General features: G+C 38.9%; 1 protein-coding gene across 2 annotated transcripts in view; it reads left to right on the top strand.

The window, feature by feature from the left end:
• Positions 1–2,248: 2,248 nt before the first annotated feature.
• Positions 2,249–13,980, top strand: part of LOC144194359 (semaphorin-4B-like) — a 46,044-nt gene continuing 34,312 nt past the window's right edge. The window contains exon 1 of one of the 2 annotated variants that reach the window (XM_077713391.1): positions 2,249–2,392. The gene's annotated coding sequence lies outside the window, so the exon portion shown is untranslated. Of the gene's footprint in view, positions 2,393–9,584; positions 9,763–13,980 lie in introns of those variants that run through there. The other variant, XM_077713390.1, reaches the window with a different exon arrangement.

The following is a 13,980-nucleotide window of genomic DNA, read 5'->3' as shown; positions in this document are numbered from 1 at the left end:
GCGACACCTTTATGCATGAAGACACTCCCTCTTGAAGGAGAAATGGATAAATATATTTTTAAGACAAATTGAATTTCACTATAAATAGTACTGCTTGGGCGCCCATCGTCTTAACTGGAAAAGCGCAATGTGGAGGAATGAACCTTGCCTTTGTGTGTGTGTGTGTGTGTGTGTGTGTTTTATGATATCCAGTAAAGGATGGCTGGGTCATTTCTTTTATTCCACCAATATTTAATAACAATTCTGCAGCTTATTGAATGTGGTTACACTTGAAATTGTGTGAAATTATTCACAGGGTGGATTGAAAAAAGACTTTCAAATGACAGTTACGCTTCATTTTGAAGGTTAAGATACTACTTGTTTGTTTTCAGTCTTGGTACATTATTTTTTTTTATATTAAACAGTCAATTCATTTAGGAAAATGTTTCTAAATTCAAGGCAAACAAAACACAAAGATGAAATTAACTCATGCTTTTGTTAAAAATTAATCATTTGCAGTGGAATTCCTGTTTAGCCCTCAAAACAAAACGTTATCTTGTGACAAATGAACTTTACATTACGTCTGTTAATTACCCAACATCCCTTGTTGACTTTGCAAGTGGCGGCGCCTTCCCAACACGGCTCTGTTTTGTTATGCCGCGGCTTTACTGGAATCGGGAAGATAAACAGTCCTGTTTATATTTTCATTTAAGGTTTTGGCCGCTAGCATATGTGTTGTTCACGTGCTGGTGCCATTTTGAAAAAAAAAAGGCCCGACACGATGATGTTCAGGCTTTGACAATGCCTCCCTCATGCGCCTCTACTTCCGACTGGTTTGACATAATAAATAGGCACCTGTCAAGTTTGCCACAATGGAACACTCTGAATTATTAACATCCATTACAGCGGCGGCCATTACACCTTCGATTTGTTTAGGCTGCAAATTTTCCTGCAAGGAATTGATCGGAAACAGGAAGTCAAGTCCATATAGTATAACCAGTAAGGGCTCTATTTTAAATTAGCTTTTACCTGCTAGATGTCCAATCCTCTTTTTAATGGGAATTTGAATGATCACTGCCAGGATATCACTAAATTACTCCAATTGATAAATTACTCTTTAATCAAATGTGGCTCAAAAGATTTTAAATGGTATTTAAAAAAAAATACAATTTTTCACTAAACCTAGCGTCCACCTAATCCACAGGTGTCAAAGTGGCGGCCCGGGGGCCAAATCTGGCCCGCCACATCATTTTGTGCGGCCCGAGTAAGGAAATGATGAGTGCCAACTTTCTATTTTAGGATCAAATTCAAAAGGTCAACAACTAAAACTTTGTGTTTTCTTGTAGATATAGACCCCAAAATTATGTAAAAATGAGGTTTAAAATGCAACATGCTGCTTTAGATGGCAGCTTGTCTGCCTCCAAATTTGCAGAATACCAACTTTCAAATCTACCCTTCTTCCTGCATAGAATTTCCATCTTGTCGAAATCCTCCCCCATCCGCACACCAAATCGAAAATGGATCAATGGACGCCAGCCTCTAAAAAGCCTTAGCGAAGATTCGCTCTGGTTATCTCCTCAACATTAGCTTGAACATCTCCCAACTTGCTCCACATCCCATCCTTGATGTGAGGCCCGCCATTTAAGTCTTCCTTATCTGTATGTTTCCCTCACGGCCGCCGTCTCGCTCTGGTGTCAAACGACCAGCGTCTATACCGATACGCCGGGATGACCCTGAGCTGTCATTGTTTTACTCTCCTCCCCAATTCCAACCCACCCACCCCTCCCCCCTCACACTGTTGCTTTCCCACTAACAGGTGAGTGCACACATTTGCAAAACGCCTTCCTTCCTACAAACGTCCATCACCTCATATTGAACCTAACGAGAAAGCCATTAAGGGTCTTTGAAAAGGGCGTGTTTTTTTTTTTTGGCCAATGTCCATCTGCTCGTCACTTCATTTCACTCCACTATTAAATGACAAAAGCTCCTCTTATTTACCGTCTCCCTCTGAACTGAATGCTTGTTAATCACAGCTCTGTGCAGGTGCATCATGAGCAAGTTTAATCATCCTGCAGAAAATATACAAGGACACACACACATATACACACATACACACATATACACACACACCTTCCCCCACCCTCCTGCAGAATACAAGCGTTCCCCTCGCCTATGATGTAATGCTAGCAGACCCCTCCTCTACCGTCTCTCACACACCCTCTCCTTCCCTTTTGCCTCTTTCTATTGGTAGCTCCAGTCTGCATCTGCTGGATCAGCACACACACACACACACACACACACACATACACACACTCTCACTTTACACACCGGTACGAGGAAGAGGAAAAGGAGGATGAGGAGGAGGGGGATTCCGTCGCCACCGCAACCTCAGCTCACTCCACCTGACCGCATGGTGAGTCCCTCCTATTTTCTTTTTTGACCCGTGACAAGCCGTCGGATGCAAAGATGAAGGATGCTTTGACTTTGTCACAGTTGGTTGTTAATGAAGTAGGCTGAAATACGGGTAGGGTTACTCCAGATTGGACAAGTGAGCCGTACATGCGGCGCAACGCCTCGTGCGCACCGTAAAGTCGCACAGACGCTATCTAGGAAGGATGTCGGTCACCTTGTGGGAAGATCGAGACAGCTTGAGATTGGCGTAGATGTGATAAGTTCTCAATGAGGATTGTGGTGATGGAGTTTTTGGGGTCATTTTTTTTGCTGTGACTACCGGCACAGCTGCGCCATGGAGATACATTGGCTACAAATAATGAGCTGACACTGTCATTAGGTGGAGGGTGTGGATGTACACGGGGGGTGTGGAGGGGGACATATGTACGGCCGTTTCTGTTCCCTCAAGTCCACAGAGCCCATTCAATGCAAGGCTCGGTGGTGGGATTTGAAAAGGGAAAAGGGCTTATTTTATCAAGACCTCTGAGTCCCCCAAGGAGTGGAATTGGGTGGATTTTCTTTGATTTCACTTGATACTTTCTTTCCCTGGTGGGATATTAGCTGTTGTAAGCCTCGCGAGATGAATTTGTCTTTAAAACCTTATCCTTTTTATTTGGATTTTTGTCCTGTTCAAGATGTTTAGGTGTATTTTTTTACTCTGTGTTTTGAATTTGTTATTAGTCTTACATTGGATTTGGATTTTAGGGGTGCACAACTTTTTATGGTTGCTATCCTCATTTTGGGGGCTTTTGTTATCTTAACATCAAAACAAAGGATAAAAGGACTGAAAATTCCTGTTTTTTTTTTTGTATATATAATTCTGCTATGATTTGGTTAACTCTTGTGATTCATTGACTGCCATAAACAGTGATATTCATCCAATTCATTTGGACTAAAAGGGCCGGCAGCGATCGTTTAATCACTTCTGACTGACTTGAGAACCATTAAAGTCAATTCGTAGCGGCTAATTTATTTGTTTCGAGACTTTGTCAAAATAGCCCGCAAATCAAGAATGATGAATGATTATTTTTTTAAGCCAGGCCAGGTTGCCACATCCAAAAAATGTCAGTTAATTTATAAACACGCTTATAAAACTCAATATAAGTCTTTAGTATAGAATGACTAACACATTTTCCAACTATTTTCAGATAACAAAAGATTTAGAGACCCGTCTTTTTATATACAAGCAACAAAAAAGACATTTTTCCCAATAATACTACACGTCCCATTTAAGATTATCCCCCGCCCTTTCTATGTGATTATCATAGATTTCTCCGAGTAAGAATATCCATCATTTCAAAGAGCTATCAAACCAATCTAGTGGGAAGTTTAATCCAGCTGCTGTGGCAGCCGCACTCCAATCTACACGTGGAATAATCAACGTGCTGCTCTTCAATTAACCAGCAAACTAATTAGCTTTGCTGCGTCTTTCAACTCGCTCATTATTACCAGTGATTGTCACCATGATCATCTCACCATTATTAGGATCATCTCCATCTTGGACAAAATCCCAAAGCACTTCTTTTTTGGGGATTGTCGTCCAACTTCTTACGTGTGCCATAGAACTGGGATAGAAATAAGTTAAAAAGATCCCACGTTATTCCAAATGTAGCTGTTACAATTAACAGGGGGCCTTTCTCTAAAAAAAAAAAAAAAATACTTTACTAGCTGCCACATAAAACATACAACATCACAGGTTCTCAAAAATAACAAATAAAAAAATGATAAATCTCTGAAACTAATGCTTGCTAGCACCTCCTATCTAGCAGAGTCAGACACCAACAAAACTCCCATTGGATATCCTCTAAAAATCTAAATCTAAATCCAACAAAGTCCTCTCTGATACTACCTAACCACTTAAACACATTTTTAATGACTTTCTTGTATAAGATCGTTTGGGCATTGACATGGAAGTCTCATCTCATTTTCTGAACCGCGTTATCCTCACTAGGGTCGCGTGGGTGCTGGAGCCTATCCCAGCTGACTTCTGGCCACAGGTGGGAGACATCCTGAATTGGTGGCCAGCCAATCACAGGGCACAAGGAGACAAACAACCAATCACACAAAAACTCATACCTAGAGGCAATTTAGAGTGTCCAATCAGCCTACCATGCATGTCTATGGAATGTGGGAGAAAAACGGAGTACCCGGGTAAAACCCACGCAGGCCAGGGGGGAACGTGCAAACTCCACACAGGTAAACTGACCTGGATTTGAACCCAGACCCCCCCACTGTAAGGCCGACACACTAACCACTCATCCGCCGGGCCGCCCGGATGTGAAAGTTTCAAATTAGAATGCTATGAAACCTCCATTGATCAAGGAAGTATACTGAGATGTTTAGGTTCCGTCTAAAAACTAATAAACCACAGGAAATGTGGACAGTTGGCGCCCCGCAAAGTTGGCGTATGCTCTCGCTGAGAAGCTTCATTGATTTCTCAGTGTTTTGAGTCCTGTTACAGTCCATGAGAGACAAAATGTCTCCACGGCGACCTTTTAAAAGTAGCGTCGACAGATATTAAAGATGAACTTTGCATTAAAGAGTCATCATCTTTGCATCCATTTTCTAGGGCGCTTAGCCTCGTTAGTCAATCAAATAGCTTTTCTCACTCATGGGACTTTATTTCTACCAGAATGTTCCTCAATATCCTTTCAACCATAATCCAAACAAAGAAAAAAATAGAATGAAAAGACCCCCCAAAAAAATGCAAAAATAAAGTAGCAGTATTACAAGAATGAAGACATACGTTGTAATATTACAACATTAAACTTAATTTCATCATATATGAAAGTATGCATTATGGAAGCCCTCAAAAGGAAACTACAATCACAATTTGACCTTTTGCAAAAATAATAAATCATAAAAAAGATGAGTTTGAAAATGTCCCCCCCAAAAAGACAAGAACATAACGATTAAAATACATCTAATTGGTCTACATACTTCAAAAGACATCCATTCAATGCCTGTAGGCTTTCAGGCCTCCCTACGACACCCCCGCCCGCCTTCACCCACCCCCACAATCCTCCTAGTTTGCAGCTGTGTAAGACCTTGACCTCTGACCCCGTACCCAGGCTCCAAAGCTGCAAAGAAAGTAGGAACAAAACAAAAAAAAGCCTAGCTAAAAAAACGTAATATATTCGTCACGCTCTCATTAGAGCGCCCACGTGTTTGTTTGACGTCACGTCCCTCCGGTCTTTGGGGCATAAACGTATCAAGATGGAGATCATTCATATTAATGCCACATGTCCCAACGGGCCAGATATTGTCTTTATTGCGAGTTAGAGACGAAGGGCTGCTAGTTTGGCATCGGTGGGTGAGCCACTGCCAGATGGCGTTTGGTCATCGTTTTATTTTTCACTCTTTGTTCGTTGACCGCGTGACATCTGCACGCCAATAAACTTCATTTTAGGGCGATTCCCCCATGCCGTGGTACAAGCAAACAATGATTAAAGAATGTTTGTATTTGAGGGAATCTGAGGTTAGTGAGTTTAGTGGGGAGTGCGCCTCACAGTATCAACGTTTGAATGTTTGAATTCCTTGTAGTAGATTTGGCTTTGTAAGGAACAGATCATTGGGTGGCTGCAACTTTGGATCAGGAGACATTTAGCAACAAATCACGTATTTAAAAAAATAAAAAAAAGATTAAAACACACACATTTATCATAAAAAGAGACGTAACAACCAATTAAAACGCCTTTTCCCTTTTTTTCTTCAAATAAATCATCTTTCTAAGTTTTAATTTATTTTGAACAAACTCCAATGCCTTTTACATTTATTTTTGTTATCCCACTACTTTTTAAAGATGACATTAGGAACAAAAAAAAAGAAATCTTAAAAGTTAAAAGAACAAATAACTGCAAAAGTATTTTTCTGTGCCCTATTTGTGCAATCTGCCCCCAAATAAAAGACAATAACTAAACAAACTAAATGATTTCTCATAGAAAAATCTATTGAATAACACTTGGATACACTTTTAGCACAAAAACGACAATATTTATCAACCTATCCGCCAAGTTTCTCATTAGCATGACACTTACTTCAAAATTGTCTTGAATAAGATACTAAAAATATCCGACAAGAACACATATCACTGTTTAATGTTGATTTAACTCCATCCTTATGAAGACATTTGGCAATTATTGTGAAAATCTCCCCTCCCCTATCCCAAATAAAAGGCTCCTTATTACCCTTGGGAATTCTGCCCCAGGGCATTTCTAATTGCTTCCACTATGATTGATACCAACATGCTTGAAATTGACCAGATGATATCCGTAAAGCCTCTCACTTTTTAAGGCATTTCAATCCATCAATTTTTAAGTTAACTTTGCGATAAAACCCGAGTCGGAGTCAATAAATTGTGTTTCTAGCCAACCATCCACTCACACTTTACATACTATATTAAATGCTTTCATTTTTTTCTGGGATGATGGCACCCCAAAAATCATGTTTGTGAGTTGTGAGATGAAGTGTGTGGACTATAATGTGCTTTTCTCAATTTCCTAACCGCAGTTTAAAAAAAATAAAAAATCCGGCCAATGAGTTGCTAGGGAAACTTCAAATGCCAAAACCAACAGCAAGTCACTGGGAAATGCCCCAAAATCAGCAGGAACCCATAAATGAATGAATAGCCTCCCGGAAAGTGGCTTAAAATCAATAGGAAATGATGCAAAATGTACAAGAAGTGAGCTGTGGCTAGCTTAAAACAACAGTGAAAAATGAATGTCCAATTGACTTAAACTGGGTGTTGATGCTCACCTTTCAATGCCATTGACAGTCCTCAATGTCCAATTCATTTCGACTGGGATGGGACCAATCAAAGTATATTCACTTTTTGGGCCAAAAATAAAATATTCCGGCCCATCTATGGACTAGTTGGCATTAATGTGACCTGTCAACCCAAATGAGTTTGACAACCCTGATTTAAAGTGTTTTGTTAACCGACCAGGCACACTTTGGGAATGTGGGAGGTAGAGAATAAGCAAAAAAAGTCAAATAAGTCAAGTTCTTTTAATTGATGATCTGTCTGTTGCCTGGCTCGCCGAGGTCAAAGGTTATCAGGCGCTCGGCTCTGTCACATCAAGGGCTTTGTTGGATGTTGGTATCTTGATTCGCCATCATGACATTGATGAACAACACATCAGTAAATCGGGTGCGGCAAAGCCAGCTTGTCGTGTATTTAACCCCAATCAAATCTGACCTGGATATGAATGGCTTCAGTGTAGTCGGTGCTGCGTTCGTGTGTTCTGACAATGGGGAACATTATTTGAGTGCGGCGGCAGATTTAAAAGCCATGTGCTAGACAATGACGCCTCCTCTGCCAAAAAGCCGAGGACGCCGATTGTGATAAAGATGAAGGACAACTGGCGTTGTCACGTTGTTGATTATTATTGATTGAGTCTTTTTTTCAGATAATCCACACATTAGGGCAAGGGTGTCAGACTCGGGTTGGTTCGCGGGCAGCTTTAACGTCAACTTGATCTCAGGTGGGCCGGACCATTTTAGATGTAATATATTTTATTTTTTTATTTTTATAAATGGATTAAAAGAAGTGGATTAAAAGCCCTGAATATTCAGTTTTTTTTATAGATCTAAAACAATTTTTGTTTGAGCTTTTTTAAAATATATTTTTAGATTTTACAAACTGATTTTTGAACTAAAAACACAGAAAAAAATTGAGTAAAAATGACAATTATTGATTTAAAAGGGGAAATGTCAGGAAATGTAATTTACATCTATACTCTTCATTTGAATTTGATCCTAAAACAGAAAGTCGGCACTCATCATTTACTTTCCCGGGCCACACAAAATGATGCGGCGGGCCAAATCTGGCCCTGGGGCCGCCACTTTGACACCTTTGCTCTACAATGAGCACAAACCTTATTTTATAGTGTTTTTTTTCTCCCACCCACATAAAAAAACACCTTTCATTCATTCCACTTTCGGGAAAAATATTTGTCATGGCCTTTCCATCAAAGCCAAAAGACAAAATGTTTTTGTTTTAAGCGGTGGCGCTTTCCGAGTGTCAAAGCATGCGGGAGATGACTGCGGTGTGACGAGCACAACGTGACATTTTAGTCTTTTTTGCGGCAGTGAAAGGAGATTACATGAATGGCTGCGTCCGCCCGCCCGTGTTCAAGTCTTTGCCTTTGCCCATAATCCCCCGTAAAGCTCTTTGTGCCGGACGCTCGCGGCTCTCCTTCATTGTTCAACTCTGGGTCCAGAAAAAAGTAGAAGACAGCAAGCATGTCTTAAATGTAACAATTTATATTGACAATCTGGGGCCAACTATGGCCAACAAATAGAGTACAATGAGTACAAACAACCTTATATATTGGGACATATTAGCATACAATTAGCCTAGCATGCATGTTTTGGGAGGGAATCCAGAGTACCCGGAGAAAACCCACGCAAGCTCAGAGAGATCATGGGGATTGAACATTTGAGCCCTGAATTGGGGAAACCCTCAAACTAAATTAGGAAATATTAAAGGTATTTTAATAACTTTAATATTGTATACAATTTGATTTAAATGGGCAGTCATGCTAAATTGGTATTGTTGTGAATTCCTCTACCAGAAAATGAAACAACATTACTATTCAAAAACAAAATTAGAGGGTGACAAACTAGCAGTATTGTTTTTTTTCTTTTTACAATCAATAATTCATTTATTTTGGGCTGATATTCACAAGGGTCAAGGGTTTAATTAATAATATTCTACGAAAAAATGCAGTTCCATTAGATGAACCAAAGCTATATCAAAAGGAATATTTATTATTAAAATGTTCATAAACCATATATATAGTTTACTTATAAAACCCAATCTTACTATGTAAATTTATATTGGATAAAATAATTTACTAAATTAAAATGTAAACACCAATGACCAATTTACACTTTAAAGTCCATAATTTTCAATGGTAGTTAATCAGTTAAGAGACTCAAATCTATGAATAAACTCTAAATTCATAATGGTATTTTTTTTTAAATCTTCGGTTTAAAACACAGTAATATAATTTGTATTAATACATGTAAGGCTATTTTCTATATTTTTCTTTACTTTGTAGTAATAGTCCATTGACGCGTGACGTCACAGTAAGCAGACAGCGTACTTGTGGGCGGAGCTTGAAGTTTTGCAGCCTCGGTGAAAACACACATTTACTCGCGTACTCGCAACCACACGCACACACGCTGACTGGACTTGCCTGGAGCGACACGTCAATGCGATGAGAGGCTTTTGCTGGATTTAAACTTTTTATCCTTTTGCTTTTCACTCCTTTGTGATCTTGATTTTATATGCGGAAAGTCTTTAGCTACATTTACAAGTCAGGAATGGTAAGTAACATTGCATTTGTTTTCCTCAACGTGTGCGTGGAACTGTTCTAAAGCCTGCAGAGATGTTTTTTTTTCTTTTTTCTTTTTACTGTATTTATTTCAATTGATGCAATTCAATCGTCGTTTATGTCTATTTTGATTTGCACATTCCGACTAGAGGTTTGCAAACTTGGTTAGTGTTGACTAAGTCACAATTTAAAAATAGTTTGGAAAAGCGGACTAAAAATAATTATTGAAACCTTCATCCATTTATTCCGGTTGAATGATGATTACCCGAAAGACATCATGGATTTGAGGAAACTCACAAAAGTTCTGATCCATATGACACTTTGAATTCAGTGCATCTGAGTTGGGCTTCCAACTAAAAATGATTTAGTTTTTAGCACAGTTTAATAGTCAGCATTTTAGAATTTGCTTGTGTCCTCAGAATCTTGATTAGATTCAAATTGTACTTGCTTGAACATTCCAGCAGTTAATGTTGGTATATCGTCTTCCAATTTGATATCGGTAGCACAGTGTTTTGCACTTGAAGCATCCATCGTTCGTGTGCCTGTTCAGACCAAAAATCTGGACCAAGTCCAGATCAGAGACCACAAATCTGGACCAAGTCCAGATAAAAGACCAAAAATCTGGACCGAGTCCAGATCAAAGACCAAAAATCTGGACCGAGTCCAGATCAAAGACCAAAAATCTGGACCGAGTCCAGATCAAAGACCAAAAATCTGGACCGAGTCCAGATCAAAGACCAAAAATCTGGACCGAGTCCAGATCAAAGACCAAAAATCTGGACCGAGTCCAGATCAAAGACCAAAAATCTGGACCGAGTCCAGATCAAAGACCAAAAATCTGGACCGAGTCCAGATCAAAGACCAAAAATCTGGACCGAGTCCAGATCAAAGACCAAAAATCGACCCAGTCCAGATCAAAGACCAAAAATTGACTCAGTCCAGATCAAAGACCAAAAATCTGGACCGAGTCCAGATCAAAGACCAAAAATCTGGACCGAGTCCAGATCAAAGACCAACAATCTGTTTGTTTAAAAAATTGCCTCCTGTAATATAAAAACCCTAAAAAAATATATACATTTAAATGGACTACCCGTGAACACCCAATCCAATAAATTGATTGACAAACAGATAACAAAGAGACACTTTATTGATCCAGAGTGAAATTCCCAGGCTAAGGCCCCTTGTGTACACAAAAGAGATGTAAAAAAAGGTGCAAAGGTAACAAAATACAGCAAAACAAGAGCTACAATGCCCCCCAAAAAAATCTAAAAGCAAATGATGTCATAATTGGATTTCTCCCATGTACTTATCATACATTCAGAATATTAATTTTACAGAGGCTTAAGGGAGGGCTATAACGTTTGAATGAAGCTACATTTTGGACGTTCATTTGTAAAACATGGCTGTTTTGAAGAGCAGAAGTGAAAGCTTTACAATGAATTGTGCAATGGTTGTTGCTGTGGAAGCGTTTTTGGGGTAAAGTAGGGTTCATCTTTTCAATACAAGTATTTGTCTATGACATGTTTAAAAAATACATATATATATATTTTATAGTATTATCACATTGCGAACTAGTGGTCTGGCATGCAAAGTGTAAATCTTGTTTGGTGGTGTTTACGTGTTTTCTTTATACTCGAGCCATGACTCCCTTTCACGTACCAAAAACATGCATGTTAGGCCCATTAAGAACCCTAAATCACAAGAGTCGAACCTCTGCCCTCGGTGCCAAATGCAACCTGCCACATCACTTAAGTGGCCCGCCAAAATGAAGACCCAAAGACCCTACCTCCTCGCAACCCAAATGAAAAAAAAGATGATACACAACCTTGACATAGTTACTATACGCCCCAAAGTACACACACCCAATCCCCACATCCAATTTGAAAGTGACTCTAGTCTCCTCTTATGTCCTACCTTATCACAACCTTTACTTTTTCCTCATCTAAAAAAAAAACAAGAAACTGCTTTGCAGCCTTAATCAAGCTGCCGAGTCGCTGATTGTGACATCCCACGCGGCAGAAAGATAGAATCAGACCTTCACATGACCTTTTGTCCTGCGCAATAGCCTGCCTATCAATGATCCCAAACACTCATCCTCCTCACTTTTACTGTAAACCAAATTCTGCAGGAAGTATTTTTCCTTGAAACACTTAAAACCCCCTCCTCCTCTTCCGTATCCTTCTCCCTTTAAGCTGCAAAATACCCACATGCGCACAAACCTAACTAACCCACCCACACAATCACACGCACATTCAAACACTCCAAACAAACATGTTGGCTCCACCCGCCACTCTGCAGAAGAATGGTCAGCATGTGTAAACCAGAATGGAGAGAGAGATGTTCATTGCTTTTAATCAACCCCCAAAATTCACTTTGTTCTGCTGTAGCCCACTCATTTAATTCATTGACTGCTATAGACGTTAGTGAGTCCTGATCTGATACCCCGCATTGTTATGCGCACCCGATACGGCTATTTTTGAAGTATTTGAAGTAGTATTGAGATTTGGTTGCAGGATCAGATCCCATCCAGAAGTGTTTTTAGTACCATTAAGCTGTTTGGTTGCTGTAAATCACACCACTAGGCAATCACGTTTCCTGAGTCGGATTACTTCTTTAGATACTAATGATAGTAACAGAGCATCTTTTAACTTTAACAGAGCAGTACCATCATGACTCATATTAATGCCAAATGTTTTTTATAGCATACATCAATAACATGTTTTTGCAACTTGTTGTGGCATTTGGCAAAAAAAAACACTCAAATATAAGTAACATTTTCCTCACATTTGCCTCCCTGGATATTATAAATATACTATACCCACATACCAATCAAATACAAAGATAAAGTGGTCAATCAAAGGGAATGAAAACACTTAATTTAGAAAAAGACAGATTAACAGAGGATTACTTTTCTCATTTCTAATGAATATGCAGGATGTTGGTCTTAATCCTCTCCCCTATTTAATTTGTATTGTAAAAATGTGCCAACACATATAGAAATAATCTCGTTTTCAGATGGTTCGTATTTTTTTAGGTTAGTCCTTGTTGTGTTTAAAGATTTGGAATCCAATTAATTTCTCGGTTCAGATCCATAAATGTTGTGTTCATCATTGATTATTTAGAAAACTGAGATGATCAACAGATGGCGCATATTTCATTATTTGACAATGGTTCTTTTCCAAATGAGTGTTGGGGCTTTTCTGTTCTTGCAGCAGTTCATTTAAACAGCAAAATGTTCAAAGTCTTGCTTTCCGCAAGGACTTTAGGGTTGAATGTTCCCAATTTGCATTGACTACCCCCCTCTCCATGCCCTGTTTGTCAAAGTCAAATTTTGTGTTGCTGTTCATATTCAGCACCACCTGCTGATTTTCTTTTTCTACTTCTTTCAAATGCAAGGCCAGGAAAGCTTCATTTTACCTTTTACCTACCTTGAATGGCTTGTTTGCCTCTCCATTTTTGAATGATATTTAGATTTCTTCTATTCAAAGAACCTCCTAGAGAAGGTGAAGCATTGAGTCTGGTTAGAATCCTACCCAGATTGTATATATATATAAAGACAGCGGTGTTTAAGTAAGGTATTAGTTTCACAGACGTGCCAGTATCAATTTGAAGCAAGCTCCGTTGAAAATGTATTATGCAACAAGCATCTCTCTCTTTCCAGAAAGAAATTCCATTCTTTCTCTTTTTTTTTTTTTTACATCTCTGTTTTGAAAGTAGTGCAGGGAAAAGATAAAACTCTCACTTTGCGATGAAAAACAGCTGTCTACGAGTGTGTTTTGACAAAGATCCACTGAGTTTGCCCTCCGCTGTTTTCTATCGAAAAACACTGCCACGGTTTTGTGCTCCAGCAGCTGTCATTTCGAGGAAGGAATACACAAGGGCAGATGCTACTCAATTATTAGAAAACACAACCACACAAAAAAAGCTTATTAGGCTCAATTTCACAGTTCAAGATGACTGGCTTCGTCATTTCTGTTTATTATTTGTGGGATTCATCAGGGACTCACCAGCAGAGACTTATGACTTCCTTTATAGGGTACCAAACAAAAAATAGAAGGACCAATAGAAAACATAGTAGAGGAGAATCATTTTTTTCAATTTTTTTAATACACAAAATATTTTTAATTCTTTCTTTTTATATTAAATTATAACTTACTCACCTAAATGTAAGCAAATGTATATATATGGCTTGGTTAAACATAAATAATGT

The sequence above is a fragment of the Stigmatopora nigra genome, chromosome 3, assembly GCF_051989575.1.
Source record: "Stigmatopora nigra isolate UIUO_SnigA chromosome 3, RoL_Snig_1.1, whole genome shotgun sequence".
Classification (NCBI taxonomy): domain Eukaryota; kingdom Metazoa; phylum Chordata; class Actinopteri; order Syngnathiformes; family Syngnathidae; genus Stigmatopora; species Stigmatopora nigra.
Note: the sequence above shows the minus strand (reverse complement) of the source record. Positions and strands in the feature narration are given on the sequence as shown.